Source organism: Diadema antillarum, unplaced genomic scaffold, assembly GCF_040938485.1.
Source record: "Diadema antillarum isolate AM-2024a unplaced genomic scaffold, OU_Dant_1.0 seq00000343_RagTag, whole genome shotgun sequence".
NCBI lineage: Eukaryota > Metazoa > Echinodermata > Echinoidea > Diadematoida > Diadematidae > Diadema > Diadema antillarum.
The window spans coordinates 713007-735065 of NW_027271355.1; the positions used below are offsets into that span (position 1 = coordinate 713007).

The 22059-nt window shown below is 36.6% G+C and overlaps 1 pseudogene; it reads left to right on the plus strand.

The window, feature by feature from the left end:
• LOC139730906 (uncharacterized) overlaps nt 1-21230 on the plus strand; it is a 46457-nt pseudogene extending 25227 nt beyond the window's left edge.
• The last annotated feature ends 829 nt before the right edge of the window (nt 21231-22059 follow it).

The window sequence follows — 22059 nt, forward strand, 5'->3', positions numbered from 1 at the left end:
AGGTGAAAGCTCATGAAAGGTAAATAGTTTTCTCTGGTTGTGAACAAATGAAATTTTGCCTTAACTAGAGAATTACCAATCAGATGAACCTCTTCCAAGATCTAAGGTTTTATTCTGATATTCACTTTATTGTTCAGTTTAAGGTAGACATTAGCAAAAACATTGCAAGTTCAAGAGCTACCGTTGATACCATTGACATACTGTCCCCTCTAGTAACAGGAAAAGCACTTTGTTCCTTGGATAGGACATAAGATGGAGGTCACCTGTGTGAGAGACTCACAACTCGTGTACCTAAAATGCTCCTTGTAAAGAGCAGGGTGTAGATTCGTGTGAAATTGTCTGCTGCAAATACACATAGGAAAATGAATGGGAGATGCTGGTTCCCTTGGTCTGCCCCAAGTGGCAAGCAAAAGTTGAAAAATGGTGTCGACACAGCACATGGTGCCACCTAAAGAAAAACAAGACAATGAAGTATTAGCTTTTTAATCAAATAATTTTATATGTGCCCCTATGCATGTGCTTTGCTTTTATGTGTTATGTGAGAAGAATGTAATTCTTTGTGTGAAAAATATGGTCAGGGGAAGGTAATACCATTATCAGTCCACTTGTTAATTGCTCCATAACTTTGCTATGTAGTGAGATTTAGACTAACAATGATTCTCTACAAATTTGTATGTTGTGTCGCAAGATTTTGGAAAGGGTGCTGGATATGATGTTATGGATGCAAATGTATCACAAATGTTGGCCGTTTCACATTATGCAGTGAAGTCATGTAGGATTGTGATGACTAGTTTTCTAACATGATCACAAAATGCATGTGTTGCAGAAGTGCGGTCTTTGTTCCTTGCTTGATTCCTAAAGTTCCTGGTTGTAGAGTGCATTGTTTCACTTCTACTTGCTATAAGTCTTTGTGAGAGCTGATACTAAATCAGGGACTTAGATATCACCTGAAGAACGTAAAGAAGCATCTTGAATCAATTTAATCTGTGACAACTTGAAGATTTTGATCACAATTGTTCATATTTCATGTTATACATGATTGCAGCTCAAGAAAGAACACAATGACTACAGAGATGTACAGTCACCAGAGGCTGAGGGTATGTGAAGTAAATTCGTATATAGTATAGTAGGGCAATTTACCGATTAGATTTAGGGTGAAATTATTTTCAAGGCTATTGTCAAAAGGAAACTTTGCTGTCAAAGTGACAGGGATGCAGTTGCAGAACTTTTTTTTTTCTTTATCCATAATAACAAAAAATATTGTTTTGAAATTCTATTAAAAAAAGCTTCATTAGATTTGATAAAGCTTTCTTAACATGTGTAATTTTTCCATTTTGTTTCGTGTTTTCCCTTTTCAACAGTCTGTTGTGTATTATTTGGTTACTGTATACGCTATAATTTTCGCATACATAAATTTTCGCGAATTACCGCTGTCACACATTTTCGCGAGTGGTTAAATTCGCGATTGGGGGACCAGAGAAAATATGAAGTGGCAAAGAAAGTGTGAATTTTCAACTTACCAGCAAATAAGAATGATACTAGTTATACACTGCATGAAAAAAACTTACCAAACTCTGTGAACTAGTAAGTTAGAATTCAACATTTTTGAAGTGGTTAAGTCCATCGCGCTAGATTTCTGACGAGTGGTCCCCTTGCGATAATGGATTGGCTCTCTACAGTATTCGTAAGTAGACGTGGACGTGCGTAAACAAGCTTAGCCAGTATGGTCTGTTCGGTAAGTCGTGACATACTAGTACTGAAATGTTCGTATCGTCAAGGCAAGGGATTCATTTTGGAAGGTAATATTTTCGCGTGTTGTTAATTTCGCGAATAGCTCCCGACTCGCGAAATTCGCGTAAATAAAACCCCCGCGAAATATATAGCGTATACAGTATTTGTTTTTTGATCCACAGAGGATGGTTGCTCTGTATTTTGAAGCAATTGCCCTGAAAATCCCTGAAATAAATCAGAACAGTTCATCTCAAAAGTGATCTGACTTTAGAATGAATACCTTGTTTGGTAATTGTCAATATGGTATACACCAACAAATATGTGGGTCAGAGATTGTTGTTTGTAATATCATATCAGTTGATTTTGTGCGATTTGATACAATGTATTTCTAGTGATTACATGTTGTAAAAGTTTTTGTATCATGGATGTACATTGCACTCTCATGCTCTTGCTCTGATGTATGAGAGAATTTTGTCGGAAATTATACATTTCACAGCTGATATTGATCACTCACATCATCAAGAAATTATGATAATTCAAATATTCTTGCAGATTTAACGAGATTTTACTGCAGAGTGTGTCACGCAAACCGTTGGATGAGATGATTTTATGAAATTAATGTCATCAAATGTAACATGGACTTTGTTCTTGGTCTTACAGAGCCTGCTACAACACTGTCACCCCGAAGGTACATTTTGCCAAGGTTGCGTTGATGTAGCATTAACACTCCTTGCTTTCTTTCCTCTTTTGCCAGACTAGGTGTGGTGACTTTACCCATCATGTTTCCTTTGTCCATAACAATTTATGACAATGGAAAGTTGTTGTTTTTTTAATTTCTTTCTATTTCTCAAGCAGTCTATCTTGCATCTGTGAGATCTGATCAAGAAATGTTCAATATTCATCAAATTTGACCAAAATGAATGCTACAAAGAGGAGGCAGAACCCCAATCAAAATAAACATTGATATCACAATAGAATAAAACCAGTTGTAAGCTGGTCCAACCAGAAATAAACAGAACAATTTATGGAACATACCATGCACTGTGAAAACTATGGAAAGCCTCTTGCATTCACACAGGCAAAAATTCTCACTTCCTTTTATATGAAATAAAATGGAAGAAAAGAAACGATGCAAGAAAGCAATCGAGAGGTTTTAGCAAACAGAGGCAAGAGAGACTGCTTGGAGTTGGGTTGATGCTGTGTACACAAATTGAATTATGCTTACCAAGTCACATGTTTATCCTCCGCCTCCTCTCTCAGAAGACTGCCCTCAAGATGAATTAGGTGAAAGGTATTATGACTTTTTTTAAAGCAATGTTTTTCAGCATCTTCTACATGTCCATTGCATCATGTGCATGACCATTGTGCTTGCTGAAGACTTGCAAAATGCTTTGAGAAAACCACAACATGAATCCCTGAATTTTGTGTAAATTGTCCAATGTCCGTTCCCTTCCCCTCCTCCCTCCCATCCATCTATCCCTCCATCAGTCCATCCTTCTTTGACTTGCCCTGCCTACTCCATGTATGGCAAGACAGAGTAAATGACCCACAAATAAATTCTAACCCTGTCTATTACAATCGCTTTCCTGAAATCCATTCAGGTCATGCTGATTACTTGTGGGGTTATCAAATGCCTTATGGCTCGTGAATAGTTTCGTACCAGTAACATTAGATAGACGGAAGAGAGAAAATACATTTTCTTTTGTGTAGCTACCACCAAGGTGCATAGATGTCATATGTGGATTCCTCCCCACACCCCTCCCCAACACTCAGATCATAGGAATACAGGTATATGATCCCTTTGGAATGCATTTATATTGTTGGTAGAGTCAAGCTTTTAGGTGTAGTGTACCAACCGCCCCCCCTTTTTTTTTAGCTCTTGGTCTTGCAGTGCTAAAAGGTCATTGAATTGTCTTGCATGGGCATGACTCATGTGTACAAAATTCTAGCACACTATTCTTCATCAAACTCTACAGGGATGCAGATGGAGATTTAGATTTGATAGACAGTATGTCATCTTTATTTTTTTTTTTTTGTCTTTTGTTGCAAAAAAAAATGCACTGAAATACATGTTAAGCTCTTTTGATAGGCAATCTGCATGTACTGTGGCATTAATGGCAAACCTGTTTGCCTAAAATTGATAAAAATCCTCTACTCATTCACCTTTAAAGATATACTGGGTAATGTCCATGAGTCAAGATTGGTAGTCTCAATTTAGTCCAAATGTCATATTGATACTGTATATAGTAATCTAAATATGCTGGTCCCTCATCTTTGCAGAGCTGTAAATCTGACTAGAATTAGCCCACCTACTGCAAATGAGGAATGTTTCGCATTGAGAAAACATTTGTTTATTTCACTATCCACTCATGGTGTAAAAATAAGAATACAGTTTGTGTGGGTTTCTTATAGAGCTATTAGAGCACTAGCAGAAACACCAAAAATCATTGTTTTTATTATCAAGTTATTAGCAAGCATTGTGTACTGTGAATGGCCCAGTACGAAAATTAAATCTTGCAAAAATTACCGCTTTTACAGTATGTGCTACTAAACTATTTACAGACACTGTCTAATCAACATTTGCTATCTGTCAGTGATGTTCAGGGTCATATTGGAGCTTCATTGTCAAGTCTAGCCCAGTTGAATTCTGTGTTGTTGTTTGTTGTTGTTGTTTGTTTGTTTGTGTTTTTTTTGGGAGGGGGGGGAGGAGCTGTGTGTGTGTGTGTGTGTGTGTGTGTGTGTGTGAGGTTCTTCCATTGAGCAGCTGTAGTTGAGTGAAAACTACATGTTTTAGCCAATGTGTCTCAATGATCGTGTTATGATTCTCTCTTTTTTTTTTTTGCTGTCAATGCTAATCAGAGATAGGTAATATCATTATTATGACAAAAACAACATAATTTACCTAATCTGTGTGTTTGCGCTGCAGTGTTAATAACACTCTGTGAGGGAGTAAATTCACTAAAATCATGATGGTGGATAATGTAATTATGAATGATTGTAATGAAATTTTGGAGAAAATGTGTGACAAAGTACTGTATATCCTACACTATGAAAAAATGTGTGAAAAAATATGATTACACATTTCAAGAAGAGATTCTATTCATTGGAAATATTTGAAAAAAAAAAATCATATTTAGAAGGGAAATTTGATTGGGATTACCTGAAGATCTTGACAGGTAGTGAGTATTCTCTATATTGCATGTATTGTGAAAAAACAGAGATGCATTGAGTTGAAGCAGTACTGAATTCCCACAAATATATTCAAATCATTCAAGTATAATTGGATGCAAGTGGATGCATATCGCAGACTCATTTAAGAACATTTCCAACTAAATTTATCTTCTTTTCTGCACATCATTTTTAAGATTTGTTATATGAGTGTTGCACATTGCACTTCAAAATTTATCAAATGAGAGAGAGAGAGAGAGAGAGAAGGTGGGAGAGGAAGAAAGAAAACTTGATTGCCATAATAATAACGACCCATATTCATACATACAACTTATATTGCACGAAATCCACTTTGTAGAATGCTGTTGAGTGCTATAAAAGAGACAGGACCTTCAATGCTAAGACTACTGTAAAACGAGGAATGTTCGCGTGCATTTTAATTTCGCGAATTTCACGAGCGCCAAGATTCGCGAAATTAAAATGCACGCGAAAGTTCTTGTCCACACTATATGCATTGAATGCCAGTGGCAGTTCGCGAAAATTTCATGCCACAAAAAAGGCTGTCAGCTCCAATTCGCGAAAAATTCATGCCGCGAATATATCATGTTTTACAGTATATGAATGAACTGAATGAGATAATGATGTTGCCCAATAAACTGACATACATTTTACTCTATTTTCACTTCTACACAAGATCATCTGAATGTCATGTTTGCTGTGTGACTAATTCATGAATCACTGTTTGTTTGATTGTTGTTGTTTTTTTAATTCGTACATCTGTGTGCGTCATACTAACAGCCAGAATGTTTATAGCTGTGTTAGTGAAATGCTTTTGTCATTATGTCTTCTTGTTTGAAGTTAAGAACTTTCTTTGGTTGGACATAGCACATAAACAAAAGGAACATCTTACAATGTATGCTGCCTGGTTCAGAGATGGACAAGGGTATCATGTATAAATGTCAGTGATGGAATTGTTGAGTTCTTTGAAATTTGTTCATCTGTCTTGACATCAAGGTGATAAATCCTGTGTATGACAGAGCAAGTAAAAAGTAGAGGCAAAGTATTATAAATGTCACTGACAAAGGGTTCAAGTAAATTTTCATGATTGATACAATTTTCAATCGACTCACTGACATTATGTCATCAAATTAGGTTTGTGTAGAAAGTATGATTTGACTCCTCATTTCCTTCCATTGTGTATTTCTCAATACAGCAAAGAATTATGGAGAGGTCTAAAGAAAGCTGTGACTGAGGTAAGCAAAGTGTAACAGCAGAGTAAATATTCTAATGATGATGTGTCAGGCTTGCTAGGAATTAAAGACTTAATCCTTATGTTTTTGCTCTTAGTGATTTGGACAAGAGATAGTTTGGTGGTTCAGCATGTCTGTTTAACATGACATTGATGCCATTGATTGTACATATTTTGACAGTGTCAGGGTATAATTTTTACATGGTTTCCCATACAAGGGCTGACTAGGTGAGGTGATGGTGTCACTGCCTTGCAAGTTCATGAGTAATCACAATTTTGTTTGAAGCTAAATTTAGAAAATAAAATCATGTTTTTATCACAGTTTACTTTGGTTTAATATAACAAAACAACTGTGCATTTTGAGGAGGGTGAGGCTGTAGTTGTGGAATTATTCACAAAAGACATGGGTTCAAAGATGTTAATGTGCAAACCAATGGGATAGCTGGATTCATGTATCCAAGTCACCTTGAAGATGGAATCACATTTCACTTCTTCTTCTTTTTAAGTGCAAGTTATCTCCTGCAGACAACATAACATAGTGCTCTTGATGGTACTCTGAGCAATTAAAATGGCATACAATGACAACTGTTCTTGTATTGTTCAGGACCCTTCTATCTTTGTATTTTTTTTTATGCCTCCACCACGAAGTGGTGCCAGAGGCATTATGTTTTCGTGTTGTCCGTACGTCCGTACGTACGTCCGTACGTACGTCCGTCCGCATTCGTTTACGTGATAACTTGAGTAATATTGACTGGAATTTTACCAGACTTGGTCCAAGTATAAAGTATGATGGGGCAATTACTTGATTAGATTTTGGGTGAAATCGGCCAAAGGTCAAAGGTCAAGGTCAAATCATGAAATTGTATCTGTTTACGTGATAACTCAAGACTTGATCAAGCAAATTTCACCAAACTTTGTCCAAGGATGATGTATGGTGGGACAATTACTTGATTAATTTTTGAGTGAAATCGGACAGAGGTCAATGGTCAAAGATCAAGGTCAAATCCTAAAATTTATCTTTTTATGTGATAACCCAAAACTGGATGAAGCAGCTTTCACCAAACCTGGTCCAAGGATGATGTATGATGCGGCAATTAGTTGAGTAGATTTTAGTGACATTGGCAAGAGGTCAAAGGTCAAAAGGTCAAGGTCAAATGCTAAAAATGTTGCTATTTCCCCATATCCATGCAATGCCCAATGGTATTTTCTTGAAACTTAGTGTAGACATGTACTACTGCATAAAGATTCTCCAGAGAGAGTTTCATGTCATAAGGTCAAAGGTCAAAAGGTCAAAGATTAGGTGAAAATGTTACAATTTCACTTTTCTCACAAATGGTTCAATGTATCTTCATGGAACTTGGTACATAAACATGTACTGACTGGCAGGGATTATCTAGGGAATTTAGGGGTCATGGGTCAATAGTCAGGGGGTCAAAGGTCAAGGTCAACTCATGCAATGCTTGCATTATTATCTTTAAAACTTAAAGGGATCGTACAGTTTTGGTTGAGACCTAATTTCAGGTTTCTAACATTTTTTGGTGAGATAATGAGAAACCTCTTATGAAATATGAAAGGGCATGTAATTCTATGATGAATTCAACGTTTGTTTGACGGAAATTGGTTTTGAAATGGCTGAGATATCCAAAAAAGAGCGATTCTGATAAAGTGTGGGACCCACACTTTAATACGATTGCTTTGTTTTACTTTGTTTTTGGATGTTTCAGTCATACCAAACCCGATTTTCATCAAATGAACTTTGAATTCCTCTTAAAATGGTATGCTCTGTACTATATCATAAGTGTTTTCTTGGTATCTCGCAAAAAGTTAAAAGTCCAATTCTCCTCTCCACCAATACTGTACTATCCCTTTAATATACATGTATTACCTAATGGAGATTCTCTTGGAAATTTCCTGCCAGAAGGTCAAAGGTCAAAGGTTAAGTGTCGAGGCCAAGTTTAAATGCAAAAAAAAAAATCTATTTTATACTGTAATTACACTCTTTCTTTATACATGTACCTTGAAAATTACTCAATGCATAAACTTATAAAAGGATCAGTCAAAAGTCAAGTAAAAGTCCTCAATTCCCCAAATACATGTACCTGCACTCTTTAATAGACAATTATAGCAAACATAGTTCAAGGAAAGTGAACATTCAAGATATTTCTGACAAACCTGTCATTTCAATATTTTGCCAGTTATGTGAAACTGTTATCTCACATTGTGAAGACATTATACTATACACCTATTGGGAGAATCATGCATTATGGCGGAGGCATCAGTCGCCATAGCGACATTTCTAGTTTTTTTTTGCAATATTTCTTTTTTTCCCTTGTAGACTGGAGTGACCGATGTCCTTTCAGCCATGGGTGCCATTCCCTCCGGCTTCAGGCCGTCCACAACTGCCCGCCACTTGAAGTCTGGTGAGGTTCACTCCCTGATTTTATTTTTCATCTATCTAATTCTGTAAATTTGGTTGCCAATTAACACTTTTATATTGATGTGATGAATGAGTCTCTGTCAAAAAGTAATGTAGAGTGCTTTCTTTTTAAGAGGTTAATCAACAGGCAGCCTCATGTAGCAGACATGTTTGATATTCACGTCATGTTTTAAAGGCAGAGACGAGGACGGGGTTATGGCAGAGTTAAATCAAAATCAGAAATATGAGGAGAGAAATCTTCATAAACATTTTGCACCATTGTGAATTTATCAGGCTTTTTTCATGCACTATGTCACTGAGAATGTCCAGTGTTTAATGATAAAGTTGACGATTTTATTGTATGCACAGTACTTTATGAAATATATGACAAGATTTTCTTAAACTTTAATCAATATCAGTTGACATGGAGATGTTGATTGTCACAGTGCCTTTATGTCACATAGTATTAAATTGGCTTTTCTTGATGGTGTCCTGTAAAGTAATTTGAAACACGTACCACATGGCTTAAATAACTGTATGCTGACATACAACACTTCTTCAAATTGTTTCAACTTAAGTTACCTTCCCTTGGAGGAAGGATGCTAAATCCAACCCATTCCTCAACTACATGCCTCATTCTTGTGTGTACCTGGATTCATTTTCCAGATGCGTACACTCTGAGCAATTTCCTCAAGCCTCGCTTTGCAGAGTCCTGTCTGGGGTTCAAGGATCTCAACTGGTCACCTCATGAAAATCAAGTAAGTCAGATCATGATGCCCATGGTAGGAGAATTTTTCTGAGGAATCTGAAGCTACCTACTCATTCACAACTCCCATATATTGTACACATTCTTTATCTGATTTTTTTTTTTTTTAAATGGCCAATTTTGGAATGTTTCTTTCAACATGTGGAAGTATGTAGCTGAGTACCTTATTCAGTGACATAGAGTAGGTCATGTTTGGTAATTATCACTATCAGGACTTTACTTAAGAATAATGACGGATGTAAAGCTGATGACTATGATAAGGCAGGTATAGTGATATGGTAGTTATAATAGTGGTAGTAGTAAGAAAAAGAAGAGGGAGAAGAATTAAATTTTTAAAAAAAGGAGGAAGAGAAGGAGAAGAATCTGTATCAAGTCCTTCACCTTTACTTTCTCCTCTGAAGAGTATGTTTGAGATAAATAACTGCTGTGGCTGACATATTTGTTGTACAGATTCGAGCAAAGACTGTTCGGATGCAGAAGCTGCTTACTCTTCTGATGGTCCGTAACGTCCCACCGTGTGGAGTTGGTAAGTGATATGACTTTATCTGTTTATTTTTGTTTGGGTAGGGGCATCTATCTTAGTCTTTGAATAGATGCAGCTATCTCAGTGAATAGACATGTATCTGATGGTTGAATTTGAAATGGTGTTATTATCAAGGGCTTCTTCTTTGACATGCTGCAGGGAAAATTCCTTTTTTATGATATGAAGCAGAGTAATGAAAAATTCAATTTAAGGTTGGTTTGAAATGTGAACTGTATGATTTTGCCTCATCTATTGATTGACATAGGGGCACAAATATTTAGGGTTTTTTATTCATCAAAATTAAGCTCATTCTTGATCTTCAGGTATGGAGTGTATATATAGTGTTTTATAGTTAAACTGTAAATATGCTGTTTTGTGTGATGTGGTTTTGCTTCTTTCAGGTATAGAGATAAGGAGTCGGCATGTTCGCATCTGTTTCTTTGACGGAGACAAGGTAATTATTATCTTTGTGGCCTTGGTAGTATCAGTTCTTCTCCATTTTTCTCAGCTTTTGAAGTCACTGTGCATTAACTTAGGGATTGTGTATGTTATGGTATGATTTGGATGCCAAGGCAGCTCTCTGTTTGTCAGCTGGCTTATTCGTTACAAAGGTGACAGCCCATTTAAGTGTGGCAAGTTTGCATCAGCATGATTATAGTAATTGACTTCAAAATAGCACAAATCAAATCGAAGAGCAATTCATATGCTGCGATGAGTGCCACACATGTTGATAAGACTTTTAATTTTTTTTGTATGTTAAAATGAAAGACTGTATTTCTGTTGTATGTCATAAAGTTAATCATCGTGAAACATTTCAATTTTTCTCAATTTTGCTTCTATACCTATATTGAGATGAGAATAATCTAGACCATATGGGGGTATTTTCTTTTAAAGTGTAATGAGTTTGTATGTGCTACAAGTTGTGTTGAAAAATTAAAGGTAGTACATTGATATTTTTTTGGGGAAAAAAATAAATGTACTACTGTCAGATATACTTTGATATATTTGAAGTATGTTCTGTGTATGGCTTTGTGTTTGATCATAAAGATAAATTCTGTGACCTTCTAACATTTTTCACCATCACAAGATTCTGAGCAACATCCACACAGTGCAGGCAACATGGAGTAAAAATGACCCCAAGACGTGGAGATTTTCTCCAAAGGTGAGAGAATATTTAGCTTGTCTCTACTACCCTCAGAGAGCACTGGAAGTGCATCACATTTAAGGTGTTCTGACAAGTATGGTGCTGTATATGTGGAACATATGAATTCACCATTCTTACATAATGAATATGTGCATGATATAATATGTCTGTATGTTGAGATACTACTTTTTTGTCACCTTCCAGGTAGTCCAGTCTTGAATGTTTTAAAAAAGAAGAAGAATAAGAAGAAAAATATTAAAAAATCCACCTTCCAGGTAGTACAGTAGTGAATGTTAAAAAAAAAAAGAACAGAAGGAAAAAAAAGATGTAGTTGGTATCAGTATTATAGCGTCTTATCAATGCACTGTGTCCACCTACCAGAAGGATCTGATTTTATGAAAGTGAATGTCTCCCATGAAGAAAGTCCATCATTCTGAAATCTCATCTTTCCTTGAATTTTCTGACAACTCAAAGTTTGCTGGTATGAATTGAGGAAAGCTATTTCAAAACAAAAGTGAGTCCATATCACTTTGTTTAGCTAGAACTAAGGAGATATAGCTGGGGGTAGAAAGCAAAATCCTGAGATAAATTTTAACTGTGAGGACATCATTATTCCCAACTAAGGCCATGCCAAATGCTCTATATAATCACATTCAATTTTGATAGCATATGAAAACTTTTCCCCCCTCTTTCTGTAGGTGACAGCTCTTCTGCCCAGTATTCTTGATGGAGATGCATTCATTCGAACCTCTCATACAGAGGAAAACACAGGTAAATGAATATCATTTGATGGAGTCATCTAACATGGTGGGATATTAAAGTTATTAAAGTATTAAAGCCACCACTGAGTTGACCAGAAGCAGCTGTTGGATCCCAGGAAAATGCAGTACTTTAGATGTGTAGAAATGTAAGTCTCTGGGTTATTTTCATCTACATGTATGCCTGTGAATGTTAGAGGATTTCTTACTTGTCCACAGTGGCTATTATTGTTGGGTGTCTTCTTGGAAATGTTCGCACATTACATACAATTATTTTGACAAAAGAAACTTGAAACACCTATTTATGACAGTAGCTGGGGATGAAAATATGCAAATTACTATTTTCTAATGGATAGACAATCATTACAGCAAAGTTGACATACCAGTAATCACTTTTCATTGATGAAACTGAATGTGCAGCAAAATGTCTTGATGAATCATTTGGCAAATCCAGATATATTTTTGCTTTTAGTATGTTTCAGTTTTTGTAAAGCACAGAATTCAGTTGTACTTTGTTTTAACTCTGATTTTCTTAAATTTTATGATTCTTTTGCTCTTGTTTCTCTGTACTTTCTGCAGGATTACTGTATGAGCTGTGCCTTTCCTATGTTAGACCAGTAAGTGAAATATTTTTGATATATTTGATTTTACATCAGCAGTGTAATTCATAGTCCTAAAGCAGAATCATTGAAATAGGGATGTAAACTATATGTATCTTAGAAATATTTTTTCTTCTGTCCCAATTCACTCTTACTGTAAATATATTTACTTTCAGAGTGAAGGGAAACCGAAAACATAATGTTTTACTTGCAGTAGATATATTTGCCTAAATATGTTTTATTCTATCAGGTGAGTAATTACACTTCAAATGTTGTCTTCCACAGAAAACTGGTGAGAAAGGAGAGCTGAGCTGTGGCTGGGTGTACCAGCCTCTTTATGACACAGCCACAGGTGCCCCCATCATGAACAAGTGAGCAGACTCTAATCATATGGACAGTGGTGTGATCTTAGGTCTATTATTTTCACTATCTTTGTGACTAGTAAAGTGTTAAAGCACAAGGAAAAACATTACAAGAATTGGAGCAACTCCTACTATGACATCAAGATTTGCCATGAACTCTCCATTCTATGTCATTACATGATTCATGTGTGTTTATGTGTTCAGCAGTCTTTCTCTTCTTTTGAAATTGGCTCAGGCAAGAAGTGTTTCCATGCTACTGGAGAGAATGGTTGAAGTTCAGATCATGCAGGTCGTAGATGAATGTGATACTAAAGAATATGAATATGAAAAACATGTATACATAATTAACCTTTTAATTCCATAATCCTGGTAACATTCTCACATTTGGATTTGATTGAGGATATGTTGAATTGGATGTCCTTGATTTCTGAGATACTGGCTGTGTAGGAAGTCGCTATGGTGGTAGCTACTGTAAAAGTGGTTTCTTTCGCGTACAGAAACTTTCGCGGTTTCCATTGGTGCGGACTTTTTCGCGTGTGTTTAGATTCGCGGTCGGTAATGATAGCGTTGTACAACTGACGAGTTCAAAACATTTAGGCGTGATGTTAAATTGGCGGTTTGAACCTCAAAGCGCGAAAAGCGCGAAAATAAAACCACTGCGAAAGAAACCACTTTTACAGTAGTTTTTGTTTGGTTTTGTTTCCTTTTTTTTGAGATTGGAGGGGAGAGGAGGGGTGAGAGAAGAGGGGCAGAGGAGGGTTTTCAAGTATATACATGTGCTTTAGCTGACTTTAATGCCCTTTCTGGTAGATGTTCTATTTATCCATGATCATCAATCAGTTTCTAACTAAGAATGTCATGAATATGGTCACACTAGAGGTACTTTGCATGAATTACAAGTAGGTACTTAATAAATGGATTTTGTTTAGTACTTTGCAAGAGCTGCTTCCGTGCCTTATTTCACATTGTCTGTAATTTATCACATCCGTGCCAGGATCTATGATCTGACGGTCAACGGTGGAACCCCCTTCGAGCAAGACGTGGAAGTTGACCCTTCCATCAGCAGGAGAAGTGAGTAATACCAGTGTGTCCTTGGTTTGGTCCAGGTAGCCACGCCACTAGGATCCATTAGTCATGCATTTGATTATGAAAGTTTCCTACAGTCCAGACATTGTAATGTGATATATTGTAGAGTTCACACTGTCTGAAACTGCATAATCATGCATATTATACAGGCATTGTAATATATGTAATCAACACACTTAGATATGAAATCAAACACAACTGTGTCTATTTCCAGTAGCTATTGAGTACTAATAAACCCTGAAACTTGACAGTCTGTGTAATGACTGGTTGTGATATGTGTAGATTGGCACCTAAGTGTCTTTGTTAGCAGTCTGTAGGTTGCCTTCTTGTGTAGTAGGCTAGTAGGGGTGTGGCAATTGTTGTGCAAATTATGAAGTGTTTAAGATATGGTGCAGTAATGGCTCTAAGGGATCAAATCAGCCCAAGAGAAAGAATTGCTAGTATCTCAAAACTGAAAGTATGTTTAGCCACCATGTTTTTTGTTTTTGTTTTTTTGCAAGTGTGCAAGTTTGTGATATTCATTGGATTTAATGGCCCACATTTACAAAGGCAGTTTGATTTAGCCAATAGATTATGCAAACTGTGTAAATTGTGTGACAGATCAATTATGGCAACAGATATCGAATTGTGAACGCACACTGATATGTGCATGTAAGTTTAATCTGATTTAAGATTTTTTTCCTCTCTGCCCAAAACCTACTTTTCAGACTTTTTTGCACCTCATATGCATTGAAATTTTCAGTTTAATGCACATCAGACATTTTTTTCCCCCCCATAAGTTTATTTTTTTTAAGACTTTTTTTTTCTAAGTACTCACACCCCTCATTTCTGCAAACGATGACCATGATATCCCAAGCTAATCATCACTACACCCTCACCATATTGTCTCACTTGTTGAAGAGGCACCATGTCACGTTTCTCAGAACAAAACTTTGTAATGAAAAATCAATCACATATGACACCAGCATTTATAATGCTTTTTCTTGGGCAATGCACTGTTTAGAAATGGAAGGTAAGTTCAGTGCAATTTTTTTCACTCTTTGTCTTTGACGAGCTGAAGCCTCTTGACTCATTCCTGCGCTATCCATTGAGCTTTTAACCCTTAAATGTTTCCATGACTACCCTGTAACCCTAACAACCCAGCCCCAGCTAGCCCGCCCATCCCTACCTCCAGCCCCATCCTCCATCCCCCTACCCTCCCCCTACCCACCCTCCACACACACACACACTCACACACACCCACACACTTGCACACATATGCAATGCAGCATCATGGTTAAGTATTTTATCATGGCATAGGATGGGGTGACCTATAAGGTATAATAAAGTCAACAAAATATTTACTTTTCTTTGTGTGCTGGCATCACATTGCACAACATGCACAAAATTACGTCACTGCCTAACTTTATTCCCTATAGAAATCATTTGAGTTATTGGAAAAAAAAAATTTACTTGTTAGGTCAAATAGCTTGGGCAAGGATTTTAAGGCTTTGCAGAATATACTCCTTATGCTAACCAATTAATATTGATGTGTTAGTGCCGGAGGACATGTTTAGCGGACTGCCATCTACAAATCTAAAGGTAAAAGCAAAACTTAACCCATACTTTTCTTCCTTTTTTTATTTCATTCCAATATCAGATGAAAGAAGAGATTTGTTGTATGTGTACAGATACAATTTGAAAGACATACCATATCCATAAGTGTATTTAAAACAACAAAAAACACAAAATAAAACAAATTGTACCTAAAAATGACTTTACCTCATGATTCCATTACACATTCAGTTACCACTTGTTCTACCTCATTAGCACAAGTAACAATTAATTTCTTTTTTTTTCATTAAATGTCCCATTCCCTTTGATATGGAATGAATTTAATATTTACAAACAAGATACATATGATCTATATGATCATTAACATGTTTTTCTAATCATCCAAGTAAGCATCGTCTGTTCAGTGTGTTTGTTGTATCCATGGAAAGGGGCCGCACATGCTTTATGAGCTTGTTGCACAGAATTCAGTCTTGCCGTGTCTCATGCCAGCTGATTCATGCCATATAGATTTGATGATCAGAAATACGCACCATACTCGTCACGGAACAGGTTATCTTAATTTCACAATGTCCAAAATTTTGATTTTTGCCCATTGCGTGTACACTCATACCACCTAAGTACATTCATCAATACACCTTACCATTTTTTTTTTTCTTGATAGGATAAGTTTGCTTCTTACTCTGTGGTACAGTTATGTCGTCATCATTCGTTTCAGCAAACTCCAACATGAAAATTAATTATTTGCACATCTAAACTTTTGTTGTGTTTCCTGGTATTTTAGCACTTTGGGGAACAATGACATTATGGGGAAAATGGTTTAAGAGAAATAGATAACGTATGATGTCGCCATCACACAGTATGAGGTTAATGCCTGCACTTGTCTTGTTCTGTGATATGTGCTTTTAAAAATGTCTCATGTTTCTTTTTTTATGTAGGTATTGTTTGACAATGTTTTCAGTTTAAGGAAGCTGAGCTGCATGGTTCTACATGCTACCATAGTCTCTGTCGTCATGTGTTAATGATGCTATGCGAGATTTGCTTTTCAAAGATCCCTTTAAATGCTTCCAAAAGGGGAATTTTGCTAGGAACAGGATTTACTATACTCATCTTTCAACTTTTGTATGATCGAGTAGCTTTCATCCATTTTGAACATCATCATATGGCTCAGTCAGCAATGTTCAACAAATTTAAAATTGAGCTGCAGCAGTGTTATTAAAGCAGTGTTTATAATTTTGTCAATGCATAATAAAAAAGATCTGTGATGGCTGGAGCTGCATGAAAGTTTGTGAAGTCGGCAGGTCATTTTTGTGTTGTGGAATTGATCTGTAGATATTTGCTGGAGATATGAATAGAATGTTCTCTCCATTTCTTATCATAGAAGCAGAAATCTTTTGCTAGGCACAAACATTTTTACTCAGTCTGCTTAGCTGTGAGAGCAGGAATCTGTTGATAACACAATCTTGTTCTTGAGTTAATAGGATTTTTTTTTTGTCAATCTAACTACGAACACAGGAATGTCATTTGTCAATTCAACACTGATCTTCAACTTATGCTTCCAGAGTGTGTTAAGGTATTGCCTTCCAGACACTCATCTTTGAAATTTTTGTACCCGTGTTGCAGAGAGAGTGAATGCATTGTTGTTTGACCTGTCTTATTCCAAATGTTTGTCAACATCCAGGTAGCTCAAGTAAGTTCCGTGCCATGATGTCTGCAAACAAACAGCCGCGCCTCCAACTCAAGTTTCTCACGCCCACCAAGGAGCAGAAGCCATTGCTCGAGTGAGTTCACACGCACTTTGTCAGTGATAATGAGATACCAATGACTGTGATGATGGCAATGATTAACATGATGATGATGATGATGATGATGATGATGATGATGATGATGATGATGTTAATGAGGATCATGATCTTAACCATTAGTGAAATTAGTATGAGGGATTTACCCAGTGTCATGACCAGGTATGTTATGAAGTGGCAATGGAAGTTTGCTGCTTGTGGGTAGTGATAAATCACATTCCTGGTGCTAGCTGACATACTGCTGATGATTGTGTTGTTTTTTGTTTTATCAGTTGTGATTGTGGATGATAGTGATAATTCTTCATAAATACATCTATGACCTCTGCTATGACAACTGTTACACTTGTAAATTTACAGCAAGGTAATAGGTACTTATGAGGGTGATGATAAACTAGATTACAAGTTATATTTTCCCCTGACTCTTTGTGCTGGTGAGTTTAAGGGTTTTATAAAACATAAGTGTAACTGTGGAATGTCATGTCCTATGAAAATTTGTTGAATCTTGATGATAAATTAACATTCTGACAGTGTGGTTGTTTCAATTCAGCAGAGGTATTGTCTTCACAGACCTATCATGTTTTAATAGAATTGTCTTTGAAGTGATCTGCTGCCTCAAGAAAATTTGTTTCAAACTACAGACGTACTCCTTAAAGAAACCAATCTGTGGGTAATTGATTCGATGTTATATTGCAGCTCATGTCTTCTTCATCTTACCTATCCATATTGTTTGTCTCACTGCCAGTTTGCTGCCAGAGACACTGGTCAGCTGCCTCGTCTACCTCCCGTTCCTCACTTTCTTCCGCAAGCTGCAGGCTGATGAAGTCCTCAGAGACCGCATCGACCTCCAGAACGCAGGTAGGCAAAGTTGTGCCCACATTATGAAAATATCTCGCTAAGTTGTATATCTGTGTCTTTGTATGGATGTTTGTTTGTTTGTTTTTTATTGTAGACTCTGTGGAATATATGACAGCTATGCAGTGTATCATCAATTACACCGTGGCAGAAGATTCAGAATGGATTTGACCAATGATAAATCTTTTCTGGCTTTCTTGTGATTTGAATGCTTGAGTACCTAGTATGTTGCTGTAAGTAAATCAACAGCAAAATACACAGCTGAGGTGGGAAGAAAACCTTTTTTTCCAATGCTTTTGCACATCAGAACCATTCTGTCCCATAGTAAAACTTAGAATAGAATTAACATGAAATATTCCAAATGAAGTTTATCAGATTGGTATCTGTAAAAGTGAGTGAGTCACTTTCATTCAAGCTTTGATTTGTTTAGGAGATAATCTCTTTTTGTAAAGGTTATCATGGATGTTTTGGAGAATTTATTTGCTTTACCGACTTCATATTTGAGTCCAAATGTTTGTGCAATTTCATCAGTATTGTATGCTGTGACAAAATTGAGTAATTAACTTTCCTCTCACATGTGTTTAAATGTTCTGTGACATTTTTCTTGTTTTATTTGATACAGACCTGATTCACTGCCCAGTTCTTGCTATGTTCCCAGAAGCTACCAAGTACCCCGACCTGATGGATGCACTGAGAGTGAGGAACCCACAGCAAGATTGTTTTTCTTGTTTTTACCTGTGTGTATGTATATATGAGTTTGGTGTTCTATGTATGTGTAAAGTGAGTAGCTTGCAGTTTGTCTGTTTGTATCTGTGTTGGTGAATATGCGTACATGAATTGAATGTCCGTGTACAAATGTATGTGCTTGTCTGCATGCTGTATGCCACATAAAGTTTAATATTCCTTTCTAATTTGACTGTAGTGTCAAAATAGAAGACAAAAGGAAAGGCACACAAACAAGCTGTAGAAATTAAGAAATTTTCCGAGATATGAGTGTTTAAGATTATCAGATTTTGACAGAGGGATTTTCTTCAAGAAGAATTGGTTTGTTTGCCATGTAACAATTAAGAATGTGTATCTTGATGTGATGAATGTTTGATTATGGGAATTTGTTTTTGCACTTATTTCAGAGTTCTTGGGCAGACAAGAAGGCCAAAGTCAAGAAGCTTGAAAAGGTAATTTCTTCAATATCATACAGTTCCTACACATAAGGAAGGTGAATAAAGCTGATATTCTAACATACTCTTTTGAATTTCATTCCCTTTATCACTAGTACGTTTTATTGGATATTGATCAATAAAACACCTTTTCAATTTCAATTTCAATTTCTTTTCAGGGAAAGTCATATAAATGTATGAAATACCAGTTGTGTCAGTATGTAGCAGATTGTGCAAACGTATGTACAGGAAAAATGGAAAATGGAAATTTCCATGCTTATGCAGATAAATGATTCTGAGTGCTAAATTGTAAAGTCTTTCCTTCCTTAATGTGATGTATTGTCAACCTTTACAGAAAGATCCAGAGCAGATGAAAGCTCTCTTCACATCAGTATTCATGGAGTCTGTCTATCCCATCCTGAAATTGCCGTCTCTACCACCGTACAAGTGGGCTGATGAAGACAGAGATAGTGTGAGTATAAATCATGACAGATATACCCAACATCTACTGATTACTTCACAGGAATATCCAGCAAATTGGAATCAAAAGCAAGAGAAATAGTTGTGAGGTGCTTAGAAAGTATCAATCCCATAATGCATTTTTCAAAGATTGCACTTATTTTGCTGTATCCATTGCCAGCAAACATTTGACACTAATGTAATGTGTATAGCCTGTTTCATTCATTCATTTTATTTCATTCTTCAGGTAAAAATTGTTAAATAACAAGCATTCATATATACACAATATGTGCTAGTATGAAAGTGTAAAAACAGCAAACAAATGCAATAGAGCAAACAGAATGCATTGTTATAAAGAAAAATGAAATAGGATGTATCCGTATCAGAAAAAGCCAATGAGGCTTGACAGCTAGATACTGCTGATTTAAAGGGTGTGTACAGTTCTAGTTGAGGTGAGGATTTAGCATTTAACGTTTTGTGAGATATTCAGAAACCACTCTATGAATTGTCAAAGAGCATGCAATTCTAAGGGGTATCAAAAGTTTATTTGATGACAATCAGTTTTGAAATGGCTGAGATATCCAAAAACAAGATGACACAAAGAGATCATAATAAAAGGCGTGGCCTGTTGCCTTTTATTATTATAACTTTTTTGGATATCTCAGCCATTTGAAAACCAATTTTCATCAAATAAACGTTGAATCCTTCTAAGATTACATGCTCTTTCATATTTCGTAAGAGGTTTCTCATTATCTCACTTAGGAATGTCCAAAACATGAATCCCCACCTCAACCAGTACTGTACAGTCCCTATGTCATTGCTTCGATTTCTACTGACATGATTGTGCAATTGATAGATCTCATTGATAGATATTCCCATGACATCACAGCAGCAGGTATATGTGGTTTATCTGTAAAATAATTATCTGTTTAGGTGTTCTGGTTAGGTATATCCTCTATAAGTCTTCAGTAGCATTTTAGAACTGGAGAATGGATGAAAAGAAAATAAGTATGATTCTCTAAAGGCATTCATTTTCATTCATTTTCATTTGTGCTCAGCATTACACCATAACAGCTGTATGTTTTTTGCTTGTAATAGTGTCCCAAAGCACCATTTGACCTTATGCTTTTGATATAATGGTGATTAGATTATGTTTTCAAGTGTGTGGCACATGAAATAAAACTGGGTTGGGAAAAGAACTTTGTCCTTTTACTGACAAAGAAATAGGCCTTCTCACTTGACTTTTTGTTGCTCTCTGTATGTATACCTTCTGCAGGAGCGTTGGCAGGTAATCTCAGAGTTCCTGCAGACCAACAAGGAGAAGGGGATCCTAGCTGCCTTCTTGTCTCCTGGTGGAGACCACACCCCTTTTGACATGTCAGAGGTCGCCTACAACTTGCTGGACTCATTCCAAGAACTGACCTAGCTGGGATCTAGAAGAAGTTTAGGGGAAACTGCTTCCCGAAAAACTATTGCTAAGAAGAGAATGGTATTCATTGGACTACCTTGAGATGATTGGCAAGAGCATGACTCCAGCTTGGAAGAGTGAATTGTTTTGAGGGTCAACAATCCATGTCTTTGAAATGGGCAGTGTTTGTAAGACCTGACTTGAGGGTGGACAGTACTCAAGAGACTGTCATTGAAAGTGGACAGTGCTCCATGGACGACTTTGAGAGTAGACAGTGCTTGGAACACCTGTCCAATCTTTGAGAGTGGACACTGCATGGGAGACTGTCCTTGAAAGCGATTTTGCATGGCAGACAATCTTTGAGAACAGACCGTGCTTACTATGGTGCCCTTTGCCCTCCAATGGAATGTGGAATGTGCTTGAACGAATGTCATGGTCTATAAATAATTGGGGGGGGGGGGCACCAGAACAGCAGTAACTTAGTAAGAGATACAAATGTGAGGGGTTGAAAGAATTGTTGTAGCTGAAAGGAGAGCTGAGAGCTGAATTCAAGCAAAATGTCATGCAGCAACACCTTGACTATCTGAGAACTCATGTGTGCCAGTGTGCTCAGAGATGTAGTGTTTTCCACAACAATGATGATTTGGAATGTAATCAAACTTACACAGCCAGATAGAGATCATGGAATATCTGACTTGGGTTTTTGTTGTTGTTTTTTTTTTAACAGAGTTTTTCACTGTCTCTGGCAATCCTATCCCCTTTATCTGGAATGCAGAATTTCGACTTAAAAAAAAAAATCAAATGTGACCCTGCACCACAAAACAAACAAAAATTCGCCAGACATGGATTTTTAGTTAAGGCCAGATTCTAAAAGAGCAGACTCTAAGCTTTAAAATGATGTATAACTCAATTCAAGTGGACTCTCCTAACCTATCTAAATATTGGAAAGAAAGTGCACACTCTGGAAAAGTGTGAACCGAGAAAAGAGGCTCTGAAGTACACGGTCTATCTGTCCATTCAAGCGCTTA